Genomic DNA, 20,680 nt, shown 5'->3' with positions numbered 1-20,680 from the left:
CCCATTATAATTCCTTCACTTTGATTAATCTCATCGTGGAGCTCTTTACTCTTTTAGCTCGTGTAAGGTGCAAGTCTGATCATAACAAGTGTTTCTGTTATTTCCCTCACAGCTGATGGAGGAAGCAAAAGGGTTATTGATTTTATATAAAAATGAGTTTAATGAGACTTAGAAGTAAGACTTGATTCAAGGCTTATTGGAATCAGTGCTGATCAGTCATTGCATTACAGTGGATTTCAGGCTTTGGTATTTGACATACTGCCACACTGCTACGGGGCTCAGCTGTCTATGTAGTAGGAGTTTTGCAGATCTTCATCCATTGTTTGAAAGCTGCGACCTGTTGCGTTGTGAGGGCAGGGAATGGGAAGCAAGCTAACCAGGTACTTAACGCTGCTACTTTTATTTCTGCTGTCTTATCTTTTTGAGCATTTTGACCTTGAATATGTGGCCATGTCTAACAGAACATGCAAGTACAGATAACGCAGTAGATGTTTAAAAGCATTATAGAATTTATCATAGATAATAGGGCTAAATCTGTGATGAGCTGCACTTTGATAGGTGCTAAGAACTTCCTTTTTAATTGTAGTATGAAGAGTAGAGGACTGGGAAGAAGGAAAAATATGAAACAAACATAAGCACAAGCTAGTGATTCAGAGGTTGAACTGTATCAACAATTGGGCAAATCCTGTTCTGTTTTCCTTGTACGGGTGTGCATATGTTGATGCTCTGCCTATGAGATGCAGCCTTATCCTTCAGGAAAAAAGTATTTCTGTGACACAGAGCAGAAAGACAGCACTGTTGTAAACCAGTTCTCAGCGTTCATCCCTGAAAGATCAGACCATCCTCTTTGCTGTTTCCACAAATTACTGCTGTTGCTCAAGCTTCATTCCACGCCCCCCTCTCTTTTCCCCTCCAAATGCATAGTTCCCCCTAGTAGAGAAGTGAACAGTGCATTGCTCTCACCTCCTCAGCCCTCAGGAGTTTAAGTACAGAAGCAGGCCTTTTATTTACCTCGTTCCTGAAAACGCCATCTCTTAAGTTCCTTCGCCATACGTGGTTAGGTGATGCATTTTCAGCTGAAGCAAATTGCTGTGGCAGTCCACTGAAATTAAGAATAAATGTATTAAATAGATAAAAGAGGCAATTAATAGAAATGGGGATAAGATTGTTTTCCGTGCGTTTGATTTTGAAGAAATGCAGTTACTTCTAAGGTCTCTGTAAAAACGCATTTAAGCTTTCCAGAATCTAGAAACTCTAAAGAAAACAGCAAAATGGAACATCTGTTTTTGGAGTTAACTCTGGTCTGTCAAGCCTGTAGGATGAAGACATTTTTTAATAATAATAACAATAATGAGATATTGCTTCTCTGTTATGTTTGCTGTCAGCAGTGGAACTACAAAAGAAAGGAGCAGAGCTCATATATCTTGTGAGCTAAATGGAAGTAGGAAATGTATATTTGCTGTTACAAAAGTTACCTATGACCTTCCCTTAAGAGGCAGGTGTTTGTTCTCTCATATACATCATTCAGTTTAGCAGTAATGAACATTTAGGGTGATAGCTTTAAACCTCAGTACAAAATTAGTACTTTATCCTTGATTCCACCTTATTTGTTTCTGCTGCTCTGCAAGTCCCTCTGGGCTCGTTTTCCTGTTAGCACTGCACGTACCACTTGACATCAATGGACAACGTGCTTAATTCTGTGCTTGTGCTGCTGCTCTGTGGTGATGGAATATATGTGTATAAATATATATAGGCTGTCCTTCCTGCTACATGTCTAGACAAAAAAAACCCACAAAACAACCACATTTGTATGGGAACTGTTGGGTTGTTCTGAACCAGTGATTGAGCACCTGGTGAAGGGGTGTGCCAGTCCTGGGAGCACAGGTGTGAGCAATTCACCAGTGCTACCAGGAGGGGTGGGCTTTGGGTCCCCTTCTCCCTAACTGCATTTAAGGGCTGGCAACTGAAAGGGAAGTATCTGTACTTGGAGGCTGCCTCTTTTTGAAGTTTTAGTGAGAACTAAACCTCAGAAAGGGTAAGCTATTTCTTCATTACTGATCTATGGTTGCTTCCTTTCTTGGGGGATCTGAAACTGTTTAAAGGCTATTATATTAACTGTCTCCCATCCATACGTTGTTGCTGATACACATTCATCTTGGCATGGTGGCGCTTTATTTGGGCACAGCAATATTTCTTGTCTCCTTTGGAGGCCTTTTTACCTGCAATGACTCCTGAAGGCAGGAGGCACAAACCAACTTGCTGTTGCCTGTCCTGTAGGAAGGAAGGAGGGCAGGTGGAGTTTTCTTAGCAGCCCCTGTGTTACCAACCTCTTGGTAGCTTTTTGCAGGCAGCTTCATGTTTGGGCTGTTCTCTGCTCCCTTGAATGAAGGCAGCTGAACTTAATGTCCCATTCACCTATGTGAGATTGCGGAAGGCTTCTTGTGATGGTGGTGAGATTATGCACAACAGCATGGCTCACAGAGCAGTGTCTGTGATCTGGGAAGCATAAAGTATTGTATCTAAGAGGTCTCCCCACGGTTTAAGATATAGACTGATAGGATTACAAAGTATTTACAGTGCCTGTGCTGTCTAGTAGGTGGGTATGTTCTGAACGTGGGAGTCCATCCATATCTTCCTAAGTGCCACTGTGAAGCGCTTGCACTGCCTGTTGTGAGCGCACACATCTGTGTATGCTTTGCTGTGTATTGTCTCCCCTGGTGCTGTGTGGGTGGCAAGTAAGTCTTTGAAGAAAAAGACTTTTTGAAATGGCACAGATGCAGCTGTGTTTTTCCAGGACTTGCACTTTTAGCATCTGTGGTGTTAATAGTAACCTCCAAATCCTCATTTCTTTTATGAATTTATGTAGTAGAATCTGTGCTTAGGTGGCGAGATGCCTCCTACTCTTTATGCTTTTGGCATCTTTTTACCTAGTCAATGGGAGTCGAGAGAATCTGACATCTGGAGACATTTGGGAGGTGACAGCACAGAAGAACGGCAAGCCTTCCTAATGAATTAGTGCTCTCTGTGCTGTCAGAATTGGTGCACAAGACAGTGTTGTTGCTGTAGTTTCTTTTTGCCTAGTTTACTGAATGCTTTTGCCTATACAAATTTCTGAGTACTACTATTTTTCTCTCAGGCTCCTGTGAGCTGTGGCAAGTCTGAGGCCAAGGAGAAGCAGTGGCGTAGAAGTGAGAACATCAGATTCCTGCTTGTCTGACTGAGCATAAGGTAGGAGCTGCTTTTGGTAGGGCTTTTTTTTTCTATGTTTATTTTTTTGCTTACTCTCAAATAACGTTAATGGTCTGACTCACACTTCTTTATAAGAACAGTATTATGTTTTCAAAGACTTGGTGCCCCCTCAGGTTGGGGGATGGAAGGGTGGAGCACAGCCCTGCTGAAAATGACTTGGGAGTGTTGGAGGATGGCAAGGTGGACGTGAGTCAGCAGTGTGCCCTTGCAGCCCAATAAGCCAGTGGTATCCTGGGCTGCATCAAAAGGAGCATGGCCATCAGGGTGAGGGAGGTGATCCCACCCCTCTACTCTGAGCTGATGAGACCTCACCTGGAGTACAGCATCTGGATATGGAGTCCTCAGTACAGGAGAGACTTGGACCTATTGGAGCGTGTCCAGAGAAGGGCCACAGAAATAAACCAAGTTATGGAATGCTTTTCCTGCAAGGACAGGCTGAGAGAGCTGGGGCTGTCTTACCTTGAAAATGAGCATCCCAGTGATGAGGCTGAGCATGTAATCTTATCCTTCTGTTTCTTCTGGCTACAAGTGTAGAATTGTTTATGCCAAACAGCAAAATTTCTCTAGGAGCAACTGTGAGGCTTTCTTCAATCTAAACTGTGTCTCCTAAATTGCAGGTCCATATCCTTGCTCCAAATTGACACAGCGGAGGTTTGTCTTAGATGTTCCTTATTCTGATCACCCAGTGATGGGACACAAGTGTCCTAATGCACTTGAGTAGTATAAGTGACTGAACAAAAGAAGTCACTAAACATTCTGTGATGACAGTTTCCTTCTGTTCCCTAAGTGAAAACTCGTGCATTCTTGCTCTGACCTTCTCCTAATTCCCTCACCCTGACTGCTTACTTACTGATTTCAACTAAAAGTGATACAGGGAGGCAGGAATTGAGGGATAAGGGATTCCTAAGCATTCTGTGAAACAGGTTTACTTAAGCTGGAGAGTTACGTTTAGCTTTTCTACTATGAGAAAAGCTACAGCATGGACTCAGCACTTACTTTACTGCAGCAAATCTACGCTGGAGAGAAGCGTTATGAGTGTTCTGGCTGTGGGGAAGCATCAAGTAAAGCTCATAATTTGAGATGCCTGTGAATCGAACTGTGAGGCACAGTGGGGATAGAAGTAATCTATTGCCCAGGGCCTGTTTTGTTTTTTTTCCCAAACCAACAGAGGCTAGCAAACTTAACACAAATCAGTAGCTTTTGGAGTACTCAGTGGCCTTCTTTAAGGTGATTTACAAATCTTATTTCAGTGAAAATGTTTGCCTGAAGCTTAATAAATGTATTGTCCTTGTCTGGTGATACCCACCAAGAAGGCAAGCACGAGAGGAATTAATAGGTGTAACAAGGATGATTATTTTTACCTTCTGATGAGGATCCTCTGAGAGCTCGCTCTTTATTCAGGAGAGAAGTCTAAGGTTTCTTTTCTATGCAAGAGACTGACAAATGTGCTCTGGGGTGTGAAAGGTAATGCAAGTGTACACTTAGGGATATATGTATTGTATTTTGTTAATGATGTGTACATGTGTGAAAGTACTAGGGGAGATTTTCTTCCAGGGAAGCACGACTACATTTTATTACTTTAAAGCAAAGCAAACAATCAAAAATCTCTACAAACTTATGAAATATGACTTCATGTAATGAATGAATCCAGCATCTAATTAAAGGAGACCGTATTTTCACAATTGTAAATTGGGGGAAATACTACTGCTTTCAGCCATCAGTGCCTGAGGATGGAGTAATGTGGCTTGGGAAGCCATTCTGACTTGTAGCCAAAGACGTGGAGGTGGGCGGGTGCTTTCTGAGCATTGTCACTTTTTTTCCCCTGCCTGATCACCTAGCAGGGTGAATGATCTTCCACTCGTTACAAGGTATTTGCAGACACTTGCATGTTTACCTGTGGGAGGTATGCAGATAATTATTTGTTCAATTTTCTATTTCAGGAAGTTGCCATAGGTTAAAAATAAACAAACAAACAAAAAAACTGATGGATCACACTAGGCTGAAAAGAACTATGTTGCATTTGAATGAGGGCAGGTCCTAGTGAGCAAATCGTGGAAGTGATTGTTGTCTCCTGTTGAGAGCAAAAGCAGACGTTGGTGCCTTGGCTACATATAGCTCAATGAATTGCAGTGAATTCCTTCGTCATGCTGAGGCATGCAATTAACAATATAGAGCTGGTGGGAGGATAGAAGTGTTTGCAGCGACATGGGAGCTGAAAGACTTCCCCCGCCATCGTTTTGGTTTAGATCGGCAGCTTTCCAATGAAGTCAACCCACCAATAATTCAAATAATAGAGTCCGTTCTACACAGGATCTATAAACAGAGGGTGATATGCTTCCTGGAGGCTTTCTTTTCAGAAATAAAGGTTTTCTTAATTGCTTTAATTGATCTGGACAATAAATATCTGATTCTATTAGTACATCTGTTGCTAATGAAATCTGTGGTAGGGAATCTTTAGTCTATTTTTAATGGTGCTGCTGTAACAATAATGTAAATGCTCTGAACCCTATGTACAGTGCATATACCCTGATGGGCTTTTTTGTGTCTGCTTATTAGATGGAAACAGCTGGGTGGCAGAGAACACAATTTGTAACTGGGGTTTCCCTATGTGGGAAAAGGACGTGGCTGTTCACCCTCGCTCCCTAAAGTTTGTTGTGAAAACACACCAGGTTGCATGATATTTGTAAGACATTCCCCTCTTCAGAATACTGTTGTCCTCCTGATCAGCTGGCCATTTTTGCCATTCTGTACAGGCTGACCTGGAATTGTGGGTTGGAAAAGACACCCTGAAGCAAGTGACTTGCTTGCTCTCTTATTTGTAGATTCTGGTCAATGTTTGCTCAAAGGAGGAAGCTTTAAAATATTGTCTCTTAAAGAACGATGAATTTTCTGTTATGTGAGGTGTCCTTTGCTCTGGGGCTGTTCAACTGTCTCTCATTAGCACAATCCTCACAGAGGCATAAAGTCATGAAGTTGAAAAGTCATGTTTGTAGGGCCTCTTGTCTTGAGGTCTCCCTGTGTCATTCTCCGGATGTAGTGAGAGCTAATGCTCGGAATGTAAGATTTCTCATGTACTTTACTTGGTATTTTATTGCATGCTTGCAGCAAACACCCAAACATGTAATAATTGAAATTACTTCGCCCTTTGACAGGATTACAGTTGTTTTATTATTAAACGATTTCTTTTGCCAGTTTGGTGTTAACGCGCGTCATCATAAAGGCCTAAGCTAGAAGGCTGTTATTGCCATCTGAAGGCCTGTGTATGCTGTCCAGTTGTTATACACAGGTTTTGGAGCTCCTACCTGCAATTTAAGCAATCCTCTAGAAATTGAGAAGTAGAGCATGTACAGTGCAGCTCAATTTGTCTTGCAGTGAGGCTTATCTGATAATCATGTCCTCAAAGTGCTTTTATTTAAAAAAAAAAAAAAGACAAAAAAAAAAAAAAAGCTGGCTGTTATTAAAGGATTTTTATTAAAAGTCCTTCCTTTGGAGAGTTTAAATAAAGGCAGTATTTAATTTTAATTAAGAATTAACCTTCAACAGTCTTTCTTTCTCCTTAAAAAGGTGACCTTTATAAAATGCCAATTACTTACTCAGGAGCCTGCATATGTGTCTACACATGATACATATCTATATGTAGATCTACATAGATTCCTATTATAGATAGATGTGCATTTACATATGACAGTAAAGAAATGCACTTTAAGACGTGTTACTGGTATTTAAAATTCCTTTAATTTGAGCTGTGACGTATAGACATGGATGGAAAACCTGTAGCTGGGGTAGGCCTTCAACATTCCACGTATTATTTAGTTAACTGGAGCCCCATCAGAAAATGGGGCTTAAGCTGGGGCAATATAAGGGCTGTAATCTAGAAATCGGGTTGTATATATCTGAGTTATAGCTGTGCTTAAAGGCATTGATAGTGCTGGCATGTACCAGACTCTAGATAAGAATATAGTAGGGGAGGCTTTCTGACTCCAAAAGCATTTAAAGTCACTAGGCTGAAAAATGTTGGGAAGACTGTGCTGAGAGGGGAAAAATTGACTGTCCAGATCACGTTGTGTGATTGCGTTTCTTCTAAACCCCTGCTAAGCATGCACTGCCATAGACCGCCCTGTCTTTTCTTGTTCTTGGATCAATCACTCATTCCCGTACACATTTTTTTCTACCCCAGCTAGGCAGTCTACACAGGGAGACATCTGAAAAACCTTCCTTAACTGAGTGTGAGTAAACACAACTTTTTGATAATATGTCTAGTATTCCGATTAAGGTCCACAGATTGAATTTGCTTTTAATATACTCTCCTGGTTGGATTTCAAATACATTTAAGTTTCTAAAGAACTGAACAGATGCTTAGTAAGATTTTTCAAAGGCTTTTAACTTGCTTAGGTGCTTTTGAAAATCCCTGTAGGTGTCCTTGTGCCCACAGTCTCAGTAAATTTGCAACTCCATAGAACTTGTTGTTCAGCATTCCAGACATGAAGAAGGTCTGGAGTTTCTGTCTTCTGTTCACAGTCCTGCAGATGTATTTACTGCAGCTGGGAATACTTAGAATGCTGACTGCAACTGTGCAGATGTGAAATGGGTCAGTTTTAAATCTGACCCTCGATAATGCAGGTGTATGATATTATAGAAACATAGAGTGGCATGGGTTGAAAAGGACCACAATGATTATCCAGTTTCAACCCCCTCGCTATGTGCAGCGTCACCAACCACCAGACCCGTCTGCCCAGAGCCACATCCAGCCTGGCCTTGAATGCCTCCAGGGATGGGGCATCCACAACCTCTTTGGGCAACCTGTTTCAATGTGTCACCACCCTCTGTGTGAAAAACTTCCTCCTAATATCTAAACCAAACCTCCCCAGTCTCACTTTAAGATCGTTTCCCCCTTGTCCTATTGCTCACTATCTCCCCGCATAAACAGTTGCTCCCCATTCTGTTTGTATGTTCCTTTCACGTATTGGAAAGCCACAATGAGGTTTCCTCCAGAGTATGAGGATGGTGCCATGTAGTATCACAGAGGAATTTTTAGCTAACATACCTAATTTAATAAGGTGAGATATCTCCACTTGTAATCTTAGTGTGTGTGTGTTTTTTTTTTTTAAGTTTTATTTTTTAAGTGGAATTACTAAAGACTGCAGTGTCAAATGAAAGCAGCGTGGATAAATCTCCTTGAGAATGCTAATCTGCCAATTAAGTTTCACTTGAAAAACCTGTTAGTCTGTTACTTTTTCCACTTCTTTCTTTTTCTTTTTGCATTCTGCAGGGCTGTCTTTACGTAACAAAGAAAAATAGCCATTAGCCCGATGCAGTAGAATGTTGTAAGTGATGAAATGATTGCTGGGAAGTAATTGTCACTGAAACTTGTACTGCGCGTTACTAATTTTGTTCCTGATGTTTGCTCCATCATGTCTTTTGGGCACTCCTTATAGAAAGCAAAATTATCCAGAGCCAGCTAACATTAAGAAGTAATGCCTTCTTTGTCTACAATGTGCCATAGATAATTGAAGAGAGGGACTTTTGGAGGCTGAATTTAGTGATGCTTTAGCTTACTGTATTTTTAAAGTTTTCTCTTTTTTATTCTATGATAATGCAGTTTATCTCTTTCTTCACTTCCATTATTGTCTAATGGTTCTTTAGTATCCTATGCCATCTCTTTTCTATTAGTCTGTGACAGGATATTTTGACAGCTTTGGGAGAAAATGATGAAACATTGCATTTTTCATTGACTAGTCCCTCTAATGAGCTTTTTGTTAGGCCATGGAAGGCAGCCTGTGGTGAGACTGCTTGGTCCTAAATGGTTGTGCAAGGTGGGACTGAAACTTGGTACTGAAAAGGCTGTAGCTTGCCTTGTGCCTAGGATTAACTTGTTTTAATGTTGGGTTTTAAATTTGGCTGTGATGTAAATGCAAACAGCAGTGTGTATCCTTTGTGTAGTTGCAGTTGTATCAGTGAGAATAGCCATTTGCAGGGTTGAGACTTGGAGCTCTGCTTATGACTTGCTCTGTAAACTAGCATGAGGGATGCTTGCTCAGTCAGTTTTCTTTCTTGACCTGCTCCCTAAAATATTTAATGCATTTTGGAAATGGGATCCTCTGTTTCTCTTATGCCACTTATCTTGTTTATGGCAAGGCTTTAAATGTTGCTCTATAATGTATTTGTAGTACATACAAGTTCTATGTGTGGCCTGTAAGCCAGCAAGGAGCGTGGGTTGCTGCATATCTTACTACAACATAAGCCAAAATGTTTATGCTGACATCTATTTAGCTGTCTCTATAGCTCTCTTGTTTTTCTGTTTTTTGCTCGATTATATCGCAGAACACTGTGGAGCATGTGGTGCTCATTATGTATTTCTCAATAGGTCAGCAGCAGTCCCAACCTAGTGGAGATTTGTGGTAACATACAGAAGTTGCCAAATTGTTAGCATCCATCAAACTGAACTGTTTGCAGGATGGGAGGCCATTTGCTATTATTGCCCATTATTATCAAGACTGGGGACTGGGGGACTTAGCTTGTTTTCCATGATTTTGAGATGTTGAATTTTTCTTTGTCTCTCACTGTCCAGGCTGGGAATGCTGTGGAATTTTAGTGGCAACAGGGAAATCAGAGGAAAGCAGATTTGATTTGTGTCCAGTTATGCAACCATGGAATGACTGCATTATTGTGTTTTTAGCAAAAAAAAATAATATACAAACATTCAAACATTGGCTGTACTTTGCTGTAACACATAATGTGTGTCTGCTTTGTGAAGCAGGGGGTAATGATTGAATCCAGAGCAGCACATCCACAATGGTGGCTGTCATCTGTGCTGGAAAGGAGACTATTTCAACAGTCCCTTTAAATTTAGCTAACTGAGGGAGAAAAACATACGATTCTGTTGTTGGCTGCTATAGCTGGAGATTTGAATAGAGCCTGCGATGACACCCATACAGTAACATACGTTCAAATGAAACTAAAAAGCGGTGCTCCTTCACCCTCCCTATCATCAACACACAAAAACTTTTATGTTTTAATTGCAGATTACAAAGGGGTGTTAGGAGGAAGGCTGGTTTTTGTCAGTGTGTGTCCTGCATGTTAAGTAATGGTACTTTTAAATAGAGCCCTTGATTGTTTTGGTCACTGGGAGCTTGATTTACAAAACAAATATTTTGACAGTAAAAGATGCAGCTATGTACAGATATAAAGGATAGACAGGTCCTATGGACTTTTAGGCTTTTAGAGCAAGTAGTTTCCTTGAGTTTTCCACCTTGTTTGCAATTATAGTTCAGGGAAGAGAAATCAACTGTCCTATTTCAACTCATGGTTGTATTTCAACTGAAATATTGACATTTGGGGGAAAGTGTAAATAAGAGATTCTCTCTTTAGTATTTACTGAAGCAGTGCTTGACACTGTGCTATATTCATAAAGCTTGAGTTAACCTCAGAAGCAACAGCCCTATTGTGTGGACAACTTGCAAAAAGAACCTTCTGCTACTAAAATTTTGGGAGGGCGTTGTGCTCAGGAATATTTAAGAAGTTATTTGAATGTCCAAAGTATAAGATGGGAAAACCAGACTGTAACTTAATACTTATTCTTAAAACAAGCTTAGTTTTAAAGAGGGTATTTTTACAGGGGATTAAGTCCTTAAAGCAGTGCGAAGCTTTGCTTTAAGAAAACAAACTACTCTGTGTTCCGTGGTGTAATGAGGACCTTGTCTGTGCCTTGGTACAAGCTTGGTGGAGAAGGAATAACAGATGCCTCTGTCATGACTTCAGTCCTACAAGATCTATGAAGTCAACATTAAAAGCCAGTGCATCAGTGCCTGTCACTAGTGCACTGTTCTGCTCTTGCATGGCCATGCTGGGAAGATGAATTAGCTGAGTGTGAGGAAACGGCTTTCTAGTACCTTCTCCTGCAGTCAGCAGAGTTAAGTGAGATGACAGCACTTAACTCTTCTTGCTGATTAAGATTTTGAGGTACCTAGATCTTGAAACACTCTGCACCCAAATAGGTTTGGGAGAAGCTGATTTGTGTTTTCAGGCTTTGTTAAGGTATACAGGGGGAAGTGAAAGCTACGCTGAGGTCACACCAGAGAGAAACTTTTTCTTGTAAGGTACGTGGAGCTTTTCATGTGCAATGGCTTTAGTAGGAGGCAGGATGCAATAGCATCTTGTACTGCTCCAGTTCTGTAGGTCTCTTCTGCATCTTATATCTGCACAGCATTCCTAGGTTGAGGTAAAACAGCTTTTTCATGTTGCTCGCATTTTATCCATTGAGTTTTGTTACATCTGAAGTGTAAGATTTAGGGTAGGAGAAATCGGTAATGTTTCAAGATTATAATTATCGATTTTTATGTTTAACACTGAGTCGCAAAGGGAAATTCTTTAGCTGAATTAATGATCAATGACACTACTAATGCTAAATGAGTCCATCAAGATCATGTTCTCACCATAAATGCCAGAGGAATGAATCATGATTAGGCTATTGTTTTACAGTTGCTACTTTGTCGAATAGCTATTGATAAAAGAAGTGCTGATATGACTGCTGGTTAAAAAGCTTGACTCATTTAAATTTTCATTAAACTGTTAAAAAATTATTGACAAATTCCTTAAGACAGAATTTGAAAGAACTTGTGTGTTGGTTATTGAAGCCTCAAGTGGTAGCAACAACACAGCCTAACACCGGCTTTGAATCTGAATCAATGCCTTGCTTAGATCATAATGTCTTTACTGTCCTCACTAAATACTTCTATAATGTGATGTTTGCATGCTTGGATTGTGACCTCTGAACAGAAGAGATCATGATCATTTTTCATGTGTAAGTTGTAGGTGTGTGTGATCTTAGGCATATGAGACTTACTTGAAATTTCGCTTGTGCTCTCTAGGGCTTGCTGTGTGGTACTTGATAATACTTTTGGATTGTAGCTCCAGAGATTGTTTGTAAAGTATCTGCAATACTTTTGCTATGTGTGTCTGGAATACTGTGGTAGGAATGGTCCCAACATCCTCTTGCCTGTGACTGTTTTTTCTTTCAGTTTTCCTTGCACCAGACTTTTTTTCTTTCCCCAGGGTTACCCACCTCACTGCTAGTTCTGAATGCTAGCTTCAAAATGAAAGAGGAAACAGAGCAGGTAGATGGAGGACAGCAGGAACCAGATTGCCTTTTTCAGCAGCATCTTATGTATCTAAGATGAAAGTGCCTGTTGAACTGCCTTGTCTTGATCTCTCCTGGCTGTCTGTGAATGCTCTCCTTAGTTGTACCTAAGCGCAATTGAACTTGTTGCGCTGTGTGGTTCTGACTGGCAGTTTTGATGATCCAGTCTGTTCACACAAGTTAGCATTACCAAGAAGCTATGTAAATTGATGAACCATGAGACAGTACGAATATATTCATATATTGTTTAAAGTATTGTGGATTGGTGACCGGTCTTTGTTAGAAGCTGGACTCTTTGGAGCATGTTGCTCTCCAAATAAAGAACAGAGGTGTCTCTTTAGCCAGAGAATGTCTTCAATAACTGGAATTCCAGAGTTTTGCCTCTCTTGAGGTGAGTGTTTTGTTGAGGTCATCTTTGGTATTCCAAGGAGAGCTAGTCATGCTCTGAAAAATGGAGCCTGCAAAAGGCTTGGAAAATGTGCTATGATGCACAGAGTGAGCAGAGGTAACAGCTTTATAGATACTGTCACGGAAGCAGACCAGCTCCTAAGAAGGCCAGGGTTCTTTGCTGGCTTCTGTTTTGTTTGGCATTAAAGGAAGGGTGTTACTTTTCATGCATGTTCTTGTAACCCGTGGACTCAACAGAAAAATGTCACTTGGTGACTATGTTTTATAACATGTGTCTGATGCTGTCTGCGGAGCTGGCAGATAAGTTCATATTGCAAGGGGAATCTGAGGAGCAGCCTACACAACTGAAATGTATTCAGGAGGATCATAGCTATTAAACAGCTTGAAAAGACCAGGTAGAATCTCTAGAGGATTAAATGGCAGTTTTGACCTTATGGAAACTTTACTTCTTGGTCTCACAAAGGAAGTTTTAGCTGAAGTGTGAGATAAATCTTTAATAGAATTACTTTCAGGCTCACAAAATGTACTTTGCAGCGAGATCTACAAAAGTCGTGTGCTCCTTAAAAAGTAAGCAGGAGCCAGAGGTCTTCTCTTCCCTGATGGCTTCTTCATTTTGTGGAATCAATCTCTACTCATCCACACTGTTTAACGTTCACTTGCCTGGTCATGGCTGTATCTGGCTCAGTCAGTGTGGAATGACTACTTTGATTAAGGAATGCCAGTTTCTTAGCTGAAGGGGGAAGTACAGCTGTTTGTTGTTGTATACGAGTATTTTTATTTAAACATACTGATGCTTTCATGAGAGGACTGTTCTTCTAACTCATTGCAGCCCTTTTTGTTTCATTCCTGTGGGTCTTCATACAAGGAGGAGAGACTCTATGTGCTGGTCACCTGTGCTGAGGGGCACTTAGTTGGGAGTAGCTAACAGGCTGAGGGAAAGGGTGTGTTTGTTCTGAAAATATTCTTGTTACTCAGTAAAGAGGCCAAAACCACCCTTGTTTGTGTATTAATCCCTTGATAAACGCTGCTGACCAATTTAACTACCGCTCCATTCAGCAAGTGAGAGGTGGGAGGAGATCAAGTTTGCATTTAATGCTCCCTCTCTCTGTACTCTGGCTTTTAACCTGGAATTGTTGACATGAGGGCAGACCCACAGGATGGAAGCTGCCTGCAGTTAGTGACTTGGTGTGTGTGCACTGCTGCTCCAACAAAAGCTCTTAATAAAAACGAAACAACAACAAAACTCTAAAGGAGTTAGAGCAGAGTGAGCATGAACCACTGCACTGATCATAAAAAGCTGCTTTTGTGCTTTGGGAATATACACCAAGAAGAGTTGTCCTGAGATGGTTAAGATCAGCCTCTTGCTGCATGCCGTGAACTTCCTGACTAAGTGGTGGTGTGCAGCCCTATGTGTTCAGGTCTCTATTGTTATTCCTTAAAAAGCTATCAGCTTTGGATTGCCTTCAGGTAGAATAAATGCATGACAATCTCAGTTTATTTTGCAGTATTCCTCCTGCTTTGCTTCCATATGTATTGTTTCATTTGTTACCTGTTGTTTTTTTTTCTCCTCCTTCACTGGACCTTTAGATTGTTAGTTTATTTTATCTTAGAGGAATTTAGGAGAAATGGATCTGCAGGAATTATCTTCACAAATCCTCTTTATTACAGGTGCCTAAGGTGTCATGTATTGATGTGCAGTTCAAATCCATTAATTCACAAGGCAGAAGGTTGAGCAAACGAGGCTGGAGCTCCACTGGGATGTCTCTGAGTGGGAATTTCTTACAGTACTGCAGAGAACTGTTACCACCAGTATGCGCTGGGTGCACGTCATCTCTTGCAGATTGAGCAATAAGCATTTACGTGGGTGACATTTGCTTGCGCATTCAAGTTGTGAAGTCCAGGAGAACACGAATGTTTTCTTTCAGGTAGGGGGAGAATGAGCAAGAGGGGGAAAAAAAAAACCTATGTCTACAGCCCAAGTCCTTCCTGGCTATTTTTTTTTGCATAGTAAGGAAGACTGGTACTCTGCTCTTAAGAGGGGAAAATAGTCTTGGAGCAGTAGTAACAAAAGATGCACAAACCCAGTTCTTTAGCTTTAGACATCTTATGTGATTATGAGCAAGACTTTTAGCCAACAATTTATTTTCTATTTTCTCCCAAGCTTTCCTGAATTAGTTGTAATGTCTTTGAGGCGGGGATGGTGTGCTTTGCATTAATGGTTGCAAGTATGCAGGAAGGGAAGGGGGGGGGCTATGCTGTCCTGCCCTTTCTGTTCTCTTGTGCAGCTGACTGTGTTGCAGTATGTACAACAAGGGCATGGAAGAGACTTGAAAGTATGGGGATCTGGAGTGGCATTTCAGGGGTATTAATTTTGGAGAAATAAAAGGGTATTTTTAAATATGTAAAATTTCAGGTATGTTCAGAGGAGGAACATAACTTTTTTTTTAGGTTACTCAGTGAATTTCAGGCTGTGCCTTTACTCATCTGTCTTCAGAGACAGCATTATAAAAGCAGAAAGGAAAGCTCGTTGGTTCATGGAGAATGTCAGACTTTGGGAATGATGAGAGAAGGAAAGTGTTTCTGAATTTACTTTGACTGAAAGCTGTATGTGTGAATTGGTGTTAGCAAAGCCTTTAGGTTGTGTGTGGCTGCTTTGTAAGCGCTGGCAAGTAACACCATTATGGGCACTTAGGGGTGGCTGAACTATGAATACAGGATACTGATCTACGTATTATTATTATTATTTTTTTTTCTTAGAAAAAGATACCCCCTATGCCAGCTGCATTTAAAGCTATAAAGAAAAGTTTTGAAAAGCTTGACACAGCAGCTGTCATAATTTACTGTAGTGTCCTGCTGTTTAGGGTGGCTAATGAATGTGTTACTTTCCTTGGATATCTTAAGCCAGATCATTAGTCATTATAAATGGGCCTAGCTTTGTGGAACTGGAGGGAAGTCCATGCATTTCAATCCTACTTGAGAGCCTGTATCTTAGTGGGCATAGCAGGGCTGCGCAGGGCTGTGGGGATTCTCAAGGCCCCTGGTTGCTTTGTTGGTAGTCTGAATTGGGAAGGTGAATCTCCAGAGCAGAGTGCTTTCTTTGATGGAAGGAGAATGACTTCCACTTTGAGTCTCTCTTCCCTTGCTTCTGCTCCTTAATTTTACTAGTATTTGCATTTTCCTCCGAGCATGCAGCGCAGGGAGGGCACAGCTATGTATATATTCAGGTCTTGAAAAATATATTACCAGTTCCTTGTATCAGAAACTGAAATGTAATTGCAGGTTTCTTAATCATATTTGCAGGGAAGTAGAGGAAACTGGGAATAGGTAGAGGTTGATGAAAGTAACTTACATTGACAGACTAAGATATAGAAAAGAACTTATGTGGAACCACTGACTGGATTCATGTTGACTGGAGATGAAATTGCATGCCTGGTTTAGTGCTGGGAATATTATGGCATGGCATGGAACAGAGATGAGAAACAACTTGTATTTCCAAGTTTGGATTTGTTTCTTAAGCAACTTTTAACAACTTATACTTCACAGCCTGTTCATAATGAGGAACTGCTTTCTTTCAACCAGACTTTGCTCAGCTTCCCATGGCTGACTTTCGGCTCTTGTTCTCAACCTGCTGTGAGGTATTGTCCCCCTGCCTCATCTCCCGCAGGCTGTATAATGTTAAAGCAGACCAGAAGCAAGAGGATGTTATCTTCATAGCAGGAGTTTGCTTATATCTTAAGTGATACAAAGTTTTGACACAGCCGCAGCATATTTCTGAGTTATAATCTCACCACAGGTAGCAACAGCAGCATTTCTCATAGCTGAAGATTAAATGTGTGCTTTGGCTGACCGTCTGCACAGGGCAGGGACCAACTCATTCAGGGGCTTCAGACAGCCCCTGTACATTGGTGGTGCTTACAGTATTCTGTGAACAGGCCTTTTCATAATGATCCCGCTTGGATTCTGGGTGAGGGGGAAGAAAATAGTGCTTTATTCTGCTTTAACTGCTAGCAGCAACAAAAGCCTGTTTTTTCATCTATGCTTGTGTCAAGAAAACAATGTGTATTATATGACGCATGAAATGTCTTACTTGAGGTATTCACTGTTGTCCTCTGTGGTTTGTGTGTTTGGCACTTGTTTTTGATTCAGTGGGGAGTGTGCTGAGTGAGGTGACTTTGTGTAGCTTCTGTACAGCACCTCATAAAACTCTTAAAAATGTTTGAGGTCTGTTGTTTTCATTAGAGCAATACATGTTAGTTATAATGGATGGGCACAAGCAAGAGTATGGCGCCAATTGGACAAAATGATTATGAATGTGTGTATGGATCTCTTACTAGAGAGCTGTCGTAGTCCGTGTTGGAATAATATGAAGTCAGAAGAGTGAAAGCAATTGGCAGAAACTGCTGGAGAAATTAAGGAAGGACTTTGATTATTATCTATTTGTGGGCCTGGTATGATTCTAATGAGGACATGTTGGTTAGCTGTAGGGCTGTTAAAATACCAGTGGTCAATAAGTAGTTGTTATCCCTGTAGGTTAATCTTCTCTTGTAGCATTTAGTCTACTTGACCAAGTCATGTGTAATTGTGGCAAAACCCAAGACAGAAGGAAAACTGAAATGAAATACTTTGTGTGGATTTTCTTTTTCTTTTTCTTTTCTTTTCTTTTCTTTTCTTTTCTTTTCTTTTCTTTTCTTTTCTTTTCTTTTCTTTTCTTTTCTTTTCTTTTCTTTTCTTTTCTTTTCTTTTCTTTTCTTTTCTTTTCTTTTCTTTTCTTTTCTTTTCTTTTCTTTTCTTTTCTTTTCTTTTCTTTTCTTTTCTTTTCTTTTCTTTTCTTTTCTTTTCTTTTCTTTTCTTTTCTTTTCCACTCAATTCTTGAATCTTTGAGATGGACACTATCTTGTCACTGTGTCGTCTCTGTTTTGCTCTTTACATATACATATTTCTGTTTTCCCCTGTCTTCCAAGTATAAGCAGTAATTACTTGTATGATGTCCTGCCTGGTATGGCACAAGCAAAACCAGATTTTTCCATAGTTGGATATAATAAACAATAGAAATAATCTCGGGCAGTATCTAGCAAAGGGCAGATTTTGGTCCCTAGATGGAGCAGATTATGTGAACTACAGTCTCCATTGTATGTAAGTTCTGTGGTGTGGAGAAGTAAGAACTCGGTTTTGTTGATACTGACTTCACTGTGTGACAGAAATCAGGAGGGGATGGTAAAGAACTGTGTCTGTTTTCAGGTTGATTTAGCTAATATAGTGCAGTGAGATGTTACTATAGCTGACCTGGCACAAAACTTTCAAAAATCATTAAGATGATGCTGATTTCTAAGCCATTTAGAGTCTCTTAACTGAGTATAAAAGACTAGTTGACTTGCAGAGTTTTAAGTCACTCTTTGTTTCTACAGTAGTACTTAAAAACAAACATAACAGTCTTGATTCTTCAAGATATGCATTTGGTTTTCCAGGGCTCAGTGGTGCTAGCAATCACATTTAAAGCAGTTCATCCTCCAGATGGTAGATTGTTGAGGCAGCAGTGACACTGCAGCACAGTGTATAACTTTAGCATCTTTATTATAGCTACCTAGCATCCAGCTACTGGCTTAGATGCTTTCTAAGCTTTGCGAACAAATATGGTTTGGAAACTGATCATGCCTGAAAGGTGAGTTTGACTTCTGCATAGACCTCAAATAAACTTTCATTGTATTGAGTCTCTTGTCTTGTCAGTGGGACTGTGTGCTTAAGAGTGTTGCCTAAGGTGACTAAAGTTTTGCGGGTCTTCAGAAGGGTAGGGAGGAGAAGGGTGGAGAAAGTAAAGTATATGTCTAATAGGATTTTGCTAGAACCAAGTTGGGTATGAATGCTCATCCTCCAGAAAGAGACTCAGGCCTGAGGGGAGTCCAGGGGATTCCAGCAGTAAGGCTGTCAGAAAACAGCTTCATGAGGAACATGTTGAGATGAAGAGCTCTGGATGGTGTGAGTGCTGCTGTCCTATCTAGATGGAGTTCTGCTCTGCTTTGCCTGCTGACACATTCATGTTCAGTACTGACTCAACTTGCCAAATATCAGCGCTGCACTGAGTTTTGATGCTGGTCCAGCAAGAGCATGTTACTTTGATGTGCTCATAGCTGTTGCTATGCTGTCCTGCCAGCACAGGGGTGTGTGGCCAGATCTACTTTCTCTGTGCCCAGGTGGAGGATCAGAGCAAAGGGAATTGCTATAGTATGAAATGGAAAACTTTGATTTGGTTTGTGTGGTTTGGATGATTGGTTTTGGAGAGCAAAAGATATCTAGACTTGCCTCCAAACTGGGGATGTTTTGTTGCAGCTCTGTGAAGCTACCACAAAGGGCAAAGGTAGGATGGGTGTTTTTTCTTCCCTGGAAATACCATGGTAAAAATTCCGTGTTGTAGTTCACTGCTGTTGAGATTTTAGTGGGAGCAAAATATGTCTTAGTTTTGTTGCTGTGGATACGTGAAGATATCCGTCACTCTCAGTCACTAGCTTTTTTTATTCTTTTAAGTACAAAAAGAGGAGGAAGGGAAAGAAAAAGAAATACTTTGCAGGAATCCAAGCAATAAGCAACTTACAGTGCAGTGTCCTTAAGTGTTTCACTTGATTGATTGGGTTAGGGAATTAAATGACATAAACTGCTGTTGTTGCCATTAAAATTTCCTTTACCTACGTTGGCTTCTTTTTCTGTCCTCTTTCCTGGGTGCTGCTGAAGATTTGGTCAGGGTGTGATTGTGGGATGGCATTTACTTGACTGCTGCTCCCCACTGAGCTGGGGGTGTGCAGCAGCATTGTCAGAGCATTGTTCAGCTCTGCAGCAGACTGCTTGGAAAGGTCACTTCTGGTTTCCTATATGATGTGTTGTGGTTTATCCCAGGGTAGCTTGATATGTTGGTGAGACTCAGTGTTATGCTACAATACTAACTGGGCTGCTGAGAGGGCATGATGTAACCCAGGACCCTTAGCCAACAGGCTATCAGTTTGCTCTGACAGTGCTGTGTTAGCTTTGTGCAGAGCATTCCTGTACCTTATTTGCCTGGGCAGCAGGAAGCATCCTGCTGTTGCTGGTATTCCTTCCTCCAAGTGTCCTGGGTTGATAATCTCCGTGGTGTGAGGTGGATGGCAAGGACAAGTGTGTGGAATACTGCGATACCAGAAGAGAGGTGTCAGCTCTCTAGGAACTGGAATGCCTCCTTTGGAAAAGTACCTATGATATCCATTTAATGACAAGTGAGAGACAGTTGGCTCTGTCTAGTGTATTTTAGAAGCTAAACACCTGTTGTGTTTTTAAAAACATCCTGTGTTTCTGAAGCCCTGGAACAGTTTTAAGATGACAGAGCATGCATTGAAACGGATGCATTGAAACAGTGCTACGTCTCTGTTTGTGTGTGAGTATATAAGAAATTAAATACATTATCTGAAAAGAAACCTACTTAGTGGTGAATTTGAAATAACAGCAAGTCAAATTAAGACTTAAATTTTCTCTGTTTAGTTGCAATTGAATTAAAAATTATGAACCAGTATAGGTTTGGCTAGGGCTTTAAAGGGAAAATAAGTGCTTGAACTACAGGAAATCAATTGCTTAATAGTCTGGAAAAAGAGTTGACCACAATATCAGGACAACTGGTAAAAGCAACAGCCTATTTTGCAGGTGTAGGGGCTATACTTGTCATTCATGTTTTTCAGCAGTTTCAGTTGTGCCATGAGTAATTTCTTACATTGCGAGATAGATTGGGAGTTGAAAATGCTGTATAGCTTGGGCCACAGGGGGACTGAAGAAAAATAAAGTCAAGGAGTGTGAGTTGCTGTGCCGGAATGAGAGAGTCAGCCACTAGTCCTTGCTTTCTTTCATTATAGAGGGTACTATTTAAATACAGTT

The 20,680-nt window shown here is 40.7% G+C and overlaps 1 protein-coding gene across 9 annotated transcripts in view; it reads left to right on the top strand.

Moving 5' to 3' along the window:
• Nucleotides 1-20,680, top strand: part of TSPAN4 (tetraspanin 4) — a 378,614-nt gene that overhangs the window by 30,767 nt on the left and 327,167 nt on the right. For 6 of the 9 annotated variants that reach the window (XM_072339195.1, XM_072339186.1, XM_072339192.1 and 3 more), the window contains exon 2: nucleotides 3,137-3,228. The exons of 2 other annotated variants lie outside the window; for them this stretch is intronic. The gene's annotated coding sequence lies outside the window, so the exon portion shown is untranslated. Of the gene's footprint in view, nucleotides 1-1,977; nucleotides 2,036-3,136; nucleotides 3,229-20,680 lie in introns of those variants that run through there. One more of the 9 variants, XM_072339190.1, reaches the window with a different exon arrangement.

This window comes from Excalfactoria chinensis, chromosome 5, assembly GCF_039878825.1.
Source record: "Excalfactoria chinensis isolate bCotChi1 chromosome 5, bCotChi1.hap2, whole genome shotgun sequence".
Taxonomy (NCBI): Eukaryota; Metazoa; Chordata; class Aves; order Galliformes; family Phasianidae; genus Excalfactoria; species Excalfactoria chinensis.
The sequence above is the reverse complement of the archived record's forward strand: the minus strand, read 5'-3'. Positions and strand labels throughout refer to the sequence as shown.